Source organism: Amblyomma maculatum, unplaced genomic scaffold, assembly GCF_055883805.1.
Source record: "Amblyomma maculatum isolate TAMU_Amacu unplaced genomic scaffold, ASM5588380v1 scaffold_13, whole genome shotgun sequence".
Classification (NCBI taxonomy): domain Eukaryota; kingdom Metazoa; phylum Arthropoda; class Arachnida; order Ixodida; family Ixodidae; genus Amblyomma; species Amblyomma maculatum.
The window spans coordinates 14,580,924-14,595,656 of record NW_028146738.1 but is presented as its reverse complement, the minus strand read 5'-3'; the positions used below and the strand labels follow the sequence as shown (position 1 = coordinate 14,595,656).

Genomic DNA, 14,733 nt, shown 5'->3' with positions numbered 1-14,733 from the left:
TTCAGTTGTCACTTGCGACGTTGCACTCAGAGTATCACAAACGTTTACACATTTTATACGGGTGCGATCAAAAATCAGCTGACCGGGGATTGCCAAACCCACCGTAACAAGATTATCCCTCTCAAAGCGTGCCGTCTGTAGCTTGCAGTTTAGTTCATAATTTTACCGCTGTCGGTTAGCGCTGCATACCATACACTAAAATAAAAGAAACAGTGAGAAATAGTAATTGTTTCTAATTTTGAACCCATTAGCTTTTAAATAATGTTAAAATATTGAGTGGTGTCGAAAAGGCGTAATATCATAAATAGTAAGTCATTGGAGAAGTTAATAAATAAAAAAAGATGAGTGAGTAAGAGACACTTAACGGCCACTTGGCGAACCGGTCACGAAAAATGTGGTCGAAAAATGGGCTTGCGACGTAGGTGGGCGCAACGGCCGCGGCAGCCGCGGTACTCTCTGTGTACGCAGCTTTGCTGTTTGCAAATACACTGCTCGTAAGCTTTTATGCTTGTAAGATGTATGTACGGTTGAATCTGAAGATGGCCACTTTTCCCGGGCGCACGTCCAGCGTCTTCGGAGCAAAGTAACGACGTAAGGACGAGCGCGGTGCTGTCATCACTTGCAAAGCCGGTGAGTATTTTGCCCGTTGGTTTGATTTTCCGCTCGCATTCCATTCTTGCTGGGCTCTAGGGTACTGGACGCAAAAATGAAAAAGCGAATCTGACACAGCGCATTGTACAAATGTGGAAATTACAGACTTTGGATCGCGCGTCGCGGAGTGAAATGCACGTGCAATTTCTCGAGCGACCGTTGTGGGCTACATTGAATTAGCAGGGATTGATTTTGACAGCGTATGAAGAATAAAAACGGAGAGGGCCACAGCTAGTTTACAGCGCGTATCTATTTATGCAGGAACATGAGTTGTTGCGTCGCGCTTCTTGAGAGACCCCCAGTGAGCGATTCTGAACACCGCGTTGACGATAGCCACATATAAAGCCTCAAACGCGTACTACAACTCGGCGGCTTGTGAGGGCTCGTACTGAGAAGCAGCGTGCTAAATTCGACTCGATATAAGCTGAGGACGAAATATTTTGTCAGGACGTGAACTCATTTTCTTTATTTTGAAGGAATGGTGAGTCGGCTACCTCCGCAATGATTTTATGGAAGCGGTAGGTTTTCAATACAACTGCAGCTGGCACTTGGTAACCGCGGTTACCAGAACTTTGTGTTTTATTTACTGCTAACATATTTCAGAATTCGTATGTTTATAATTGGAAAAATTATCCTAATAATCGTAGTAATTTCATTCATAGTATGCACCTTAGCATTGGCACGTGGCTGTGTACTATAAACTGACGGGTGCACTCTCGTGGTAATGATTTGTTGCTACACTACGTATATATTTATTTGCAAACACTGAAACATGGAATTCTGGGCTATGGGCAGGTTTACACGAGGCATTATACGTAGAAAATAACGGTAGGTGAGAAAAAGGATTATGACAAAGGCCTGAACCAAATAGCACAAAATTTAATTATGCATTCACCTTTGGAGATTAATTTATTTTAAGACTGTGCCAAACTAACATTAGTGTAGTGTGCTGGTTCCGGTTAACAAACTATTAGATTTTGCTAATCTCAAGAAAGTGGCGTTTAGAGCGTAGAAAACTACTTAAGGAACTGCGGTAAGGTCTCGACAAATGCCTGGCACATACAGGGTGGCTGCACAGTTTAAAAGATCACTGAACAGGGGTAGAAGGGGAGCCTCAGATCCTAACCCAAGCCAATGTTTCGACAGGTGGATTTGTCTTCGTCTAGCTGCCCAAATGAAGACAAGTCCTCTTTATAGAACTGTGGCTCGACTTGCAAACTGAGGCATCCTCTCAACCTTCGTTCGGTGCTCTGGCACATACAGGGATACAAAAGAAAAAATTCACAGTTCGGAGTTTAATGCGGGGAAACAAGTTTAAGGCCATGCGGCACATTAGTAGTACGCCACGCAGCAGCCTGAAAATGTCTTGTAATAACCTCTGTGTGAATGTGAAATTTGAATTTCCTTGTAGGGAGCCAGTACTAATGCGTTTAACTATCTTGCTTGAGGTTAATTTTCTTTATCGACCCAGCACGTTGTCTCTCTGCCATACTGATATTGCTGCAGGACTAGAAAAACTTTATTGCCATATGAAATATACCTTTAGGTGCAGCTATATTGCCTTGTTTAGTTTTATTTCATCTGACATAAAGGCAAAAAAATGCACCAATTTTACCATACATCTTCATGCAGGTGTTAAAACTTGGCATCTGATGGAGTCCGTCTCCCAAGCTTCATAGCTGGATCTTTGTGTAACAAAGACTGCAGGCATGGTTCATGCTGGAAGCTGCACTTTCCAGCCATTCAAGGTCTGCACTGCATGGATGCTACTTTCATTTCTGGGCACATCGCTACTCCAGTCTGTAACATGGTACAGTGCCAGCTGACCTGACAGTGCTGTTTTGCTGGGTCATCGTTATTTGTACAGGTGTGTTATTGTGAGCCTCAATTGCATCATGTTACTTTTGTTAGGGCCATCAGCATGCTTAACCCGAATGCTCAGCAGCGTGCCCTAAACTGACGCAGGCATTGCAAAGTGTTGGCCACTGGAGCTGAGACAAGGCCTCAGCATATTTGTGGTGGCTGACGACAGCTGGAGTGCAGTTTGATACAAGTTGTTTTCGACTTTCTGAGGGAGTGTACTCTTGACAAGGCTGTAACGCTGCAACTGCATTTTGCTCGTGTCTGCAGCCGAACATGTTACAGTTTGCTTATCTAGTCAACCTTACATGCTGTGTGTGACTGCTCGTGCTCCCTTTTTTTTTTCCCTGCTTGAAACAAAGTTTAGGAAAGGAGGAGCGAATGTGGATTCATGGTGTTTATAAAGTTGAATGACAAATACATATGCTGGCTACAGTTCAGCTTTTTGAGGCCAAACTTCTTTATTCTCAGGTTCATGACTTCATGAGCTTTGATTCTAAACCTGAAATGTGCATGAGCAGTCACACATCATGTCAAATTTAAGCAAACTTCGTGTTTTCTGTGTGCGCATGTAATTTTCTTAGTGTGTAATTTTCATCTGAATACTCAGTACACTACAGAATGCTTGCACGTTTGGTGTTTTTCATGTAAGTTATTTATTGAAACTGAGGGGAAATAGTCTCTTCCCGAATAGTACATATCAAAGGTGAAACTATAGCCTAACAGAAAAACACACTCACATGGAAGGCAACAAGACACAAGGTTGACCAACAACTCATCCTTATTCCAGGGTGCAGACGAATATAAACGTGAAAGGGAGAGGGAATGTGGGGCATTATTAACACAAAAAAATAACGTGCGTGAGATTAAAAGCTAAAACCAATGTGAGGAAACGCGGCTGAAACACCAGCGCCGCGATAACAAAAGGGGGGGCGGTGGGTGGAACGGTGATGGCTGGAGACACCAATGAGAGCCAACTTAGTCAAGCACTAGGGTGCTAAAAACTTGTACAACTGTCCGAGGTATTTCTTCTTTTCGACGAGTGCCACAAGACAGTGCTGATGAAGATCCCCGTAGTCATTAATTGCCACCGCTTCCAGCGCTGCCTGCATTCACTGCACATTCTTGTTGTGGGCTCCCAATGCTTGCAGTGTTGAGACAAATGCCCCCCTCCCGAGAAGCATTGTTGGAATACCTTGCGTGCTTCTTTGCTCGTTCATTATAGCACCTACCAATCTGTTTTACGTACACTTTACCACACTAGATGGGAAACCTGAAGCCAACACCACTTCACAACCACGCATATCGCACCTGGGCACCTTTTCAATATTATTAACCTTTGAGCACATTAAAACGCTTAGGGGGGCATACATCTCAGCACTGCAAGCATTGCAAGCCCACAGGATCTGCCCACTGGTGCACGAGCTGACCTGCTTGGCTAGGAAGAGCACCCAGGTAACTCAAAACGTGCTGGAAGCAGTGGCAATTAATGACTATTAGCATGGCCTCTGTGGAACCTACTGAAAAAGAGCAGAAATGTCTTGGACAGTCCTACAAGTTTTTAGTGCCCTAGTGTTTGACTAAGTTGGTTTTCTTGTTTGTGCTTCTAGCCGCCCCAACCTCTTCCCCCCCCCCCCCCCCCCCCCCCTTTTTTTGTTGTCGTCGCTTGTGTTTAGCCACATTTCTTCACGCATTGGTTTTAGATTTAATCTCTTCCAGGTTGGCCATTTACAGCACCCATGTTCATACATTTTCTTCTTTATATTCTGCTCTTATCCTGCGGCATTGCCTTCATTTATTTCATTTGTGACAACTGAGTGCATTTTTCGTGTTAACGCCCTTCACTTCTTTACCCTCTTCCTTTTGCTTTCATATTCTTCTGCATCCTTGAACAAAGATTAGTTGTTAGTCAGCCTCATGTACTTTCGTATTCCTTGTGTCTTTTTCTGTTAGGCTATAGCTTCAACTTTGACATGAAACAACTAGCTCAGATCTAGATCATCCTGGAGTAGTAAATGTTCTGGCTAAAGATTTCATAATACTTAGATATTTCGAGCTGAGTTTTTAAAAGCTTAAAGATGACACCTTGAACTGAAAAAAAAAAAAAAAAAAACCTTAATCGATAATGAATGATTTTGCAGTGACAAGTTCTTCATGCATAATATAGAAGTACAGCTCATGTACATTTTTTTTTTTTTTTTTTTCAGAAATTTTAAAGGTTTTTATTATTTTTATGGACACTTAACTCCCTGACAACTTTCTTGTGTTTGACAGCGAAGGCTACACAAGAAAGGGAATGAGTCCAGCCTTTGTCTCCATGCCACTGACAGTGGGTTGTTCAGGGGAGAGGTGATGAGGGGAGGTTGAGAGGATGGTGCGGGTTTTTTGCTGTCCCGACAGTATGGGGGCAAAAGCCTATTTCTTTCCCTTTCTTGTGTAGCCTTCGCTGCATAGCCACTGAGTTTTCCATGAATACAGTCGTACAGTAGTCAGAAAAATTCAAAAGGCTATCACATGATAGGATCTTTAACCCCTAGATAGGGAAATGGCTTTTGACTGTAGTAAATGCTGCAAATTATAAAAAAAAAACATTGAGAGGGTCAAGCATCCAGATGTATTCAACATGGAAGGGCCATAAAGAAAGGATGTATTATTATTGTGGTTACTGCACTGTTCTGTCAGAATAATCTCGGGTTCTTCCTGTATGCATTGTAAGTGCACATTATTAGCTATGCCTATAGAAAAGCTGCTACATTATGAACCCACTGTGCATGGCATTTTCAAGCTATTAAGTTTTCTGTATCATTCTTGCAATGTGCCTGAGAGCCACCTTTATAACTGCAGGTGTGGTTATGGCTGGGCTGCTTGTGCCACTCAACACCGATTTGGTCCTGGAAATTGCTGGAACACCTTGGATGCGTGAAAGAGCTGCTGTCCAGAGCCTAACTGCGGAAGCCTGTTGCTACATTGCAGGCTCAACTACCATGGAGCACACCATGCCATTTTAGTCGGCATATTCAAAAGTAAGTGAACTTTCCCAGTAGAAATTCTATTATACTGAATATATTTTCAGTATTTTAGGATATGTACTTAGTACTTAGATCATCTTAGCATGAGCCACTTTGGTGCTTTAAACCCCATGAACCAAGCAAGGCTGAATTTGAGAAAGATGACTCAGAGTATGAAAGAGCACTGAAGAAGGGTAGAGGAGAAGCCTCAGTTCGCAAGCTGAGCCAGTGTTGTGACAAGGGGACTTGTCCTTGTCTGGATAGCACCATCATAACTAGCAGGGTTTAAATGCACTTTTGCCTCAGAAGAACGAAAGCTAGGGAGGGAGAAGAAAGAAGCAAGGCAAGGAGTGAAAGAATGTTTCCTCGGGGTATGAATTTATGAGCCTGGAACCGGTGAACCCTGTGACCTGAAAACGAAAATAAAAAGTGGCAGTAGCAGAAAAAGGTATAATTCAAGGTAGATAATGACTCAGCATTTAAAGCAGGTTTAAGGGGTACTCAACTTCTGACTTTTTTTTGGGGGGGGAGGTTGTTTTCGTAGTCCGGTTTGAGCGAAGGACCTGCAGATGCTCCCTTCGTCTGATGCGTGCATATGAGTGCATTGAGACAATTCAGTAAAAGCTTGGTAGGGTAGTAAAGGAAACAAAAAGATAGTCTGGCTAGATATTGTTAATTTTCGAAAGGAGCAAGAGAAAGTCACTGCTTGCAATGGAAGTCGGCATCGCAGTGTAGTAGCGCAGTCCCGAGTCCCATCGTTCCGTGCGGTGTGCGCCACCAGCAACGACAGGCATTGGCATTGCCATTGCATGACACATCTCCAGGGATTGTTGCCTCATGCTGTCGCGCCTGTATGCGCAAAAGCATCGCTGCCGCTCGGCGATGCCTCCGCTCGCCACTTCGCTGTAAGCGGGTCAAGCTCTTCGTGCACTTCGAGTAATGCGGCTTAAAATGAATGCGTTTGGGTCGGGACCGAAAGATATTTCGAATAAAACGATATCGTTATAACGAGGGATTACTGTAGTGCAAATATCTCGAAAGGAAAATTAGAATTCCTTACATACATTCCCTCTGCACTATAGTTAGCAGGGACAACACTCCCATAAAGCATTAATTGTGCAGTTTATTCTCAGCATGTGTAAAATCCACTACCTTCCCCCCCCCCCCCCCCCCCCTTCCCCTTCTTCTTCTTCAGGCAACAGCAAAGCTGCAAGTGTTTTTCTAAACACGTTTCCTTGTCACCACTGCTTTGGCTCCACTTGAATCCTTTTCTTCAGATAATGTCTCGCTAGGCAGGTGTAGTCTACTCTGATTTGCTTTTTTTTTTCTATTACCCTCTTCTGGAAAGCTCAGTATTCCCCTGTGGCCATATATCTTGTTAGATCGCTTTACGATGCCTGTCTGTACCCTTTCAAGAAACAGGTGTCATAATCCAACCTGCTTCAGGTGGTTATCTTGTAGCTTATCCTGCTGCTGCCACTCTTTATTTTTGTTTTAGGTCACCTTGTCACAGGTTGCAGGCTCATAGAAATTGATACCCAAGGAAATATTCTTTCACTTCTAGCCCTGTTTCAAGCTTGCATCTGTACAAGACATGGCAGAACAGAATTTGTCAAGGTACATGGGTGCCTTCAAACGTTATTAGCACTGACTTGGTCTTTCTCATCATGCAAGTGGAAAGGATCGTCGCATGCCGCGGTTGAAGAGTTTATAAATGTTCGGTTTCCGAAAGACCTTTCCCAGTTTCGTGAATTACGTCCCGGTATGAATTCACGGGGGCCATCATGCAAGATTGGATGATATGAGTTTTGGCTTGAATGAATAACGAGGTAACTGCTGCTACCTTTTGCGCAGTGAATTCGTTGGTGGTCTTCAGAAGGATGACATTCTGGTGGTACTTGATTTTCAGAGTTCTTTCTAGCCCTCCCTCTTCCCTACCTGGCTTTCGTACAGAAGCAAAGGTGCATTTAAACCCTGCAGTAATGATTGAACTGCCCAGATGAGAAGTTCTCTTGTCAAAATATTGGCTCAGCTTGCAAACTCCAACTTGCCCTAGACCCTTCTTCACAGCTCTTTTATAAACCAACCAGCCTACTTACTTTAGCTTGCGTAGCCATATACTATAAAAAAAGATGTTCACTCTGTCAAGCAACAATAAATTGTGGATTGAGGTGAAGATGTTTCTGACATAGAGTGCTGCACCACTGTCAGGCTAAGTTAATGTACACCTTCTTTTGACCCTATGCAGCATTTTTGAACATCAGCTTCTGCCTAGTGCATGATATGGAATTTTGTAGGCTGTGCACCAGCCTTAACTTTGCATAATTTTGAGTGTCTGCTGCAATAGTCTAATGTGACTAGTGGTGGTGATCCACTTGGTCTGAAGCAGCCTGAGTTGTAATGACACACCTTGCATTGACCAAGGGGCGGCACCTAATGTCTGCTGGCTGTCTTGCCCGTGTGTGCAAACTGTTCAGCTATGGTATACAAAAGCACATAGAAAGTTCTGTTAAATTAGAACAAACATGGAATGCATGTTTGAAATGAACAATACCAAATAAAGAGGCAGAAGTGAACTGTTTTGTGACTATATTTCAGCAACCCTTTGGCCTTCAGTTATGACCAATACAATAGTTAAGCAATTAAACATACTTATGCAAAAAATATGGTTCACTGCATTTCTGCATTTTCTACCTGTTATATCGCGAGATATAAGTTTGGTTTGGCTCTTTAGGTTTAATGTCCCAAAGTGGCTAAGGCTATGAGAGACACCATAGTGGCGGGTTCAGGAAATTTCGACCACCTGGGGCTCTTTAAAGGGACACTAAAGACAGCCAAAGGTGGTATGAAAATCTAATAAACTACATTTGGTGACACTGTCGCCGCATATCCGGCAGCAAAAAATCTAATAATTGCTGAGATATTGCGATAAGAAGTTGAGGTTTTTTCTTGTTCCCGCCGGTCGAATTCAAACTGTGGCCTCCAACTACGTAGTTGGAGTTGAGTGACGCACACTATGACGTAAGCGGAGACTCCGTAATAGCTAGCAAGCCGGCGCGGCCCGCGGCGTCGCATCTCTCAAGGGCCAACTTGGCAACAGCGTACTCGCAATGACGGCCTCAGCCGAAATAAAACGATGAAGAGAGTAATTTACCGAGCGATGGGCCCATAAAGGAAGAAAAAAAAAACATAGAGCGCTTGTAATGCACAATACTTTACATGTTTCTCAAGCTTTTGCGCTCCTTCTTGCACTGTGTATAAACAAACCGAGCCCTCGGTCATCGCAACGCTTCCTGACATGTTTACATACAAATAAAATTTAGTTACCAGCAAAATAGTGTCCTCGCTGCTGCGCTTGTCAGTTTTGAAGCTTCGGCGCACTTTTTTCCTTCAAGGTTTGTGCTACAGCTCCGTGTTCAGCGAAAATTACGTCCACGGTAGTAGAACATGACCGAAGTACCGGCGCCACTACATTTGCCAGCGCTGTGAAATTCCACATGTTAAAATGGATCCAGTGCACAATATAGTGCGCATAGGCATCCAGAACATTAGTTGCAAGACGTGAGAGCAGGCAGCATGCGCCGATGATCAAGAAGTTGTAATGTTTTAGACCGGCAGCAGAAACACTTTATTGTAAATGGGGCCATGACATAAAAAGAAGAAATATTTCCAAGGTTCTTGTGGCGCTGCGTAGCCGAGCGGTTAGCGCCGGACGTTACGGAGCAAGCAGTAGCGAGTTCGAGTCTCACCGCGGTTTTTTTTTTTAACATATCTTTTTTTTTAACCTTTTGTAATGTATTTCTGGTGCTTCATTATTTTTAGTTTTTAATTTTTGCCCGAGGCCCTTTTTTTTCGCCGGGCGACGAGCGCAATATATCGACGCTCTCCTTGGAGCGGCAAGTATGCTCCTTTTGTTTACGGCGCCTGCAAATAGCACGTTGAAGGTCTTGTTGACGCAGTATATGTTGGTCAGATGAGCCATGATTTAGTGAACAATTGAATGATAATGCGTTTTTCCTTCGGTACTTAGCATATGTATGCTTTTCGTGGCGCACGTAGCTGCAGTCAAGCGGTCAGGTCGCAGTCGAAGCGGCAACGGCGGCGATATGTTGGCGCAGAAGTGTGAACGAAGGAGAGTGTCGGCGGTAGCGGATTTCGCTCGCTCGTGCCTCCGAATGCTCAAATGGGAACCATCAAGGCGCATCTGCTGCTCCAAGCTCGTAATCCAGGCGCTGCAGGTTCAAACAAACTATCCGAGTGCGCACGAAATGCCTGAGCCGAAACATAACCAAAACTGGCGCCTCCAAGTATATTTTTGTATTTGCCTTGCAACGTTTACGTTGCCTTTTCGCCGTCGTTTACGTATGATAAAAGCGTGTTATCATGTTTGAGAAAAAACGTACTACCGCATTCAAGCATGCAACGTAATTCGCATTTGTCAGCCTCCGGGATCCCTAGCGCGTCACATGATTTGTAGTTGCGAGCCTCGGCCATTTGGCTGTGGTGGCGATACCTGTATTTCTGTTATTCTTCTTTACTACCTTATAACAGCTCTGTTTTCAGTAAGAGTGGTTTTTTTGTAATCAGGAACTGGCATTCTATCGATGCAAACCCACTTCCTTTCTCTCTTTAGTGTCCCTTTAATGGGCACTGATATCGGACAGCACAGGGGCACCTTGCTTTTTTCATCCATCAAGAAGCGGCTGCTATGGCCCAGATATAAATATAAAGTGCTAACCGCATGAGTGACACTTCACGGCGGTGGGCTGAAGGCGCGCGTCTTTGGGGAAAGGCCGCGGCGCTGTTCTAGATCAGCCGTCGTCAAACTGTTCTCTCTTATTCCTCCCGCGCGTGGCTCGAAAAACGTCGCGCATCAAATTGCCGATGGTGATGCGATAGTCTTTGGGGAAGGACCAGTGAAATTGGAGTTCGATGTACGACGCAGCTTCCCTATACTTTTGCATGGAGTCTTCAAGGGGATATTCCACGAGTTTGATGGAACCATAATTCGAATTATCCTGGTTCAGCTCTAGTCATTATCTGCGAGTACTTGCCAAATCTACCCTATCCCATCATATTTTTCGTTATTCTCCTTTCGTTGTCTAGATCTGTTCTTACTGCCTGTCCTAAGTATATATATTCTTGCTACTTTTAGTACTTCGCTACCTATTGGTAAACTGCTATTCCTTCCCGAGGCTGTTAAACATTACTGCAGTGGGTTTTTTTTGCAGTGGGTTAAAATGTTAAGCATGGAGGTTGAAAGCAAAATGCAGTTTCTCAAAGCGAAATAAACTCAGGACTACAGAAATTGAGAGCTTGTTCGAGAGGTAGAAAGCGAGAGAGTGTTTACAGTTTACCAGGTTCGTTGACGCCGGCATCTTTGAAACTCGAAACTTGGGCTGCACTGCTGGCTGGGCATCTATGCAAAGCATCTACCAAGCGAGCTGCGCAGTGCTGCGAGGAGCCAAATTCTTTCAGCAGCATGCACACCGGTGCCAGCATGTTGCCTCTCCCCCATCTCCTCTGCAGGCCATGGTGTGGCTTATCAAGTGCATGCCTTTTAGAGGCTAAGTTATAGCCTTGACTCAAATTTGTGTGACCTGCTATCGAAACGTCTCCCCCCCATCTCAAGGGGTCCAATGGCTGAAAACCACTGTTCTAACATGCACAGTGCTACAGGGCTGTGTCAAAATGGAACTGCCATGTTTCATTTTGCTATTTTTGTGTACTACCACTTGCATAGCCATATGCAAGATCTATTTGTGTATGGCATGGGCTGATGAAGGAGAATTGAAAAGATACATGTGTTTTCTTTTTTTCAGATTGTCTGATGCAGTACATAGCAAAACATCCGAAAACAGATGTGCCTGATGAAGTACAAATTCAGTCATGCCGTCAACATCTGCGGCGCTTCTTCATTGAGGCCAGCCGGCAAGGACATCGCAGGAAAATCTCAGTTGCCGATGATTCCAATAAAGCTGGAATCTGAGCTCGACTTTCTATATGCTGCTTATTCAGTGCGTGCTTCAGTAGGTGAGCCATTTCTGCTGCTACCTGGATGCACAGAAGCTGTAAGCTTGCATGCTCAGTATATCACTTAGCAGGTTAGCAAATACAGCATCGGCTCCTTAGCCATCAGGGAAAATAGGGGCACTACCAGCATTCTGTATTTTCTTCACCAATGAACTGTAACTATATGTGGTACACAAGATGACACACCATTCAGTGTGCTGTACCAAGGCCGGTCTCGAGGGAGAGCGCGCTTCTCTTCTCTTACGGCCTCACCTAGTGGGGTCTGTTTTGACCTCCCGCCGCACCTCGGTGGGGTCGCCACCGCCCCACTGCTGTGCCTCTGCTACCGCCGTTCATGCGCAAAGGAAACGCACTCGCTCTTTGTCGAGCCCGCGTCAGATGCAACCGGCAGGTCCTGACATTTCACTCCTTTGGTTTATACAAAGATGCCATAATCAGCGTCTAAAATTTATCATGTACGAGGAATAAAATATAGTCAACACCCCTTGTCCTTCAACGAAGGATAAGCGGTGTTGACTATAATTCTTGTCCTCGTAGAAGGGTGTACATGAGGCTGCTTCTTTAGCTAGTTTCAAGATAGTGCAAGCGTCACACCCGAAGTCACTGATTAACTTATCAATGTATTCATCGACGTAAGCTAAACCTGAATATGTGACAGTGGGTAATGGGATGACAGGAGATGCCACCACAATTCCTTCATTTCTTCGGTTACTGATTGCGGCCAAGCAGAAATGATTTCTTCGGCATTGACGAAAGCTGCCTTGATTTTGCTCCAAGATGAAACTTCCGTCTTGACAACGTGGTCAAGTGCCGCTGTTATGGCCCTTGCGTCTAGCATCTCGTTCTTTCCGCACATTAGCCTTACTTTCCCTAAGAGAGCCTGAATGGGGTCGCTATTGAGTTTCCTGGTGAGGGCGGAGCCGACACCATTCCCCAGGAGGTATTCTAAAACTTGTACAGTAGACTCGTGATGAACAGAATTCCTTGAAACATTTCCTCAGTGAAAGTTCCCTTCTTTAATGCTTTAGAAGTTTCTTGGGTGCTTTATAAGCAAGTGAACTCGTTTGTCAGCCACTGCAATTGAGTATCACCAGCTGCGTCATTTATTAGCCTCTTTTTACCGCTTACAGCACAAGTGGTGTCATGAATATCAAACCATTCCTTTGTTTTTATAAGCATAATATGTAAAATTTCTTTAAAACAGCATTTTAAAATAATGTTTAAATACAACACATTTCCTAATATATAAATTATAATAACATTAAAAACTCAACCTTAGAGTCTACTTTGACTGTTATGCTAATACTTTATATCATGCAAGCATTATGCAACTCACATTATATCTTTATGAAATTATTTCCATCTTCGGTGCTATATACGGATGGTTTTGCATCTAGCACTGAAAGACTGTTTTGCTGTTGCAGAGGAGTTGCTGTAATGTTAGCCTTGAAGAAGCTTCAATGTGATAACTGCAGATTTTTTTTTTTTTTTTTTTTTTGCATTTTTGTGCAGGCTTGAAAAAAATTCGGGTTGAAATTGGCAAAAGTAGCTAACATGCTGCAATGTATGTCATATATGCTTCCGAGCGTCCGCTGAGCGACAGTGCTTTTTATATAATGATTGTTCACGTGTATAGTACACTGACGATAGTACACTGACGACATGCTGCTGCAGCATCTATTCCGTGTTCTTTCATTTTGGGGCTGCACTCACCATGAAACCCGCGAGCGACGACATGAAACCAGGCAGAAGCCACCCGGCGCCGCTGAAGCAGGTACGGAGCGAACAGTGAGCAGGTCGCGTGCCTTGCAGCGGTGGAGAGCGTAACTCGAGGAAAAACGTTCCCATTGCTCCCGCGGCTATTGAGGATGCCAGAAGAAAGAGCGCACTCTCTCCCTCGAGACCGGCCATGGCTGTACATACCTACCTTGCTATCCACCATGCACACCATAACGACCATGTAGTACACCATAACGACTATGCGCACCATAATGACCATGCACACCATAACAACCATGCCCACCATAACGACCATGCACACCATAACGACCATATGCCCACTACCATAATCCACCATGATCATGGTTCCATCATAACCACCATGAGAAAAATTTACCTGGAGTAATACCAAATTTATCCAAATTTTATATCGGGGTTCACCATGGCCCCTCCTATATCGACAGTGTGGTTGACCTCGTAATGTCGGTGCACAACCAAACAGGCTTTGAAACGATTGACGTAGCATTGTTTTGGAGATCAAGGGCGCTTACTACATCAGGCCATTTTGGACACCCTGATAGCTGCTGAGATTGGAGGCCGCACGTTCAGCTGGATAAGCAGCTACCTGTCAGACAGGTCCCTTTATGTTCAGACTGAAGGCGTACCAAGGTCTCTACATCGAATTTTGCGCAGAGTTCCAAATGGTTGAATGCTCAGCCCAACAATCTTCAGCTTCGTAGACTTATTACCACAATCTGCTCAAATCTCCATCTATGCAGACAATATGTGTCAGATATACAGCTTGTGCGACGAGTTGAACATTGCCTTGGATGTGAGGGTTGATAACATTTATTGCTGGTTAGACATACTTGCTCGGGAAAGAAGAGGTGTGCGAGTGTGATGTACTTGGGAGTAGAGGAGCAAACTATAGTTGAGTGTGAAAAATGAAGTTCAGGTTCAATTTTGTATTATAGTTGGTAGCGTGTGCCTGCGTTGTGTTTCTAAGTGTTTGCCTACGTGCGTGGCAGTTTTGGGTAGATGATATATGTATTTGGACATTCATTGTGACTCGTCCCAAAGTTCGTGCGAGGCTGCAAAAGGCCTCAACGATATTGACCTCGTACCTTAGTCTGCAAGGCCCAGATATTCCGACTGAGAAGTGTTCCCTTGCGCCAAACGCACATAAAACAATGTCACGTTACCCCATATTTATCAATGGCAAATTCATTACCGACAAGAGAAGCCACCGATTCCTTGGAGTTGACATTGATAGAAATCTTTCGTGGAGTGCTCATCTCAGAGAAATGAGAGGCAAACTTGTAGCGTCTGTCCAAGTTCTCTCCTTCCTCGGAAGACAGTCCTGGGGCACACCAGGGAATTCGATGCTCCAAGTTTACCGGTCACTGTTTCTGTGCAGATTCCCCATATTTAATAAGACTAAAAACGAACCTCAGGACCCTTC

At 44.2% G+C, this 14,733-nt stretch overlaps 1 long non-coding RNA gene across 2 annotated transcripts; it reads left to right on the top strand.

The window, feature by feature from the left end:
- Positions 1-347: 347 nt before the first annotated feature.
- LOC146172265 (uncharacterized) lies at positions 348-11,514 on the top strand. Of its 2 annotated transcripts, none has more exons than XR_014702568.1 (4): positions 348-630; positions 2,284-2,518; positions 5,356-5,534; positions 11,342-11,514. It is a non-coding gene; the product is annotated as an uncharacterized LOC146172265 (long non-coding RNA). The 2 variants fall into 2 exon arrangements; XR_014702567.1 differs by having other exon boundaries at positions 359-630; positions 2,284-2,399.
- The last annotated feature ends 3,219 nt before the right edge of the window (positions 11,515-14,733 follow it).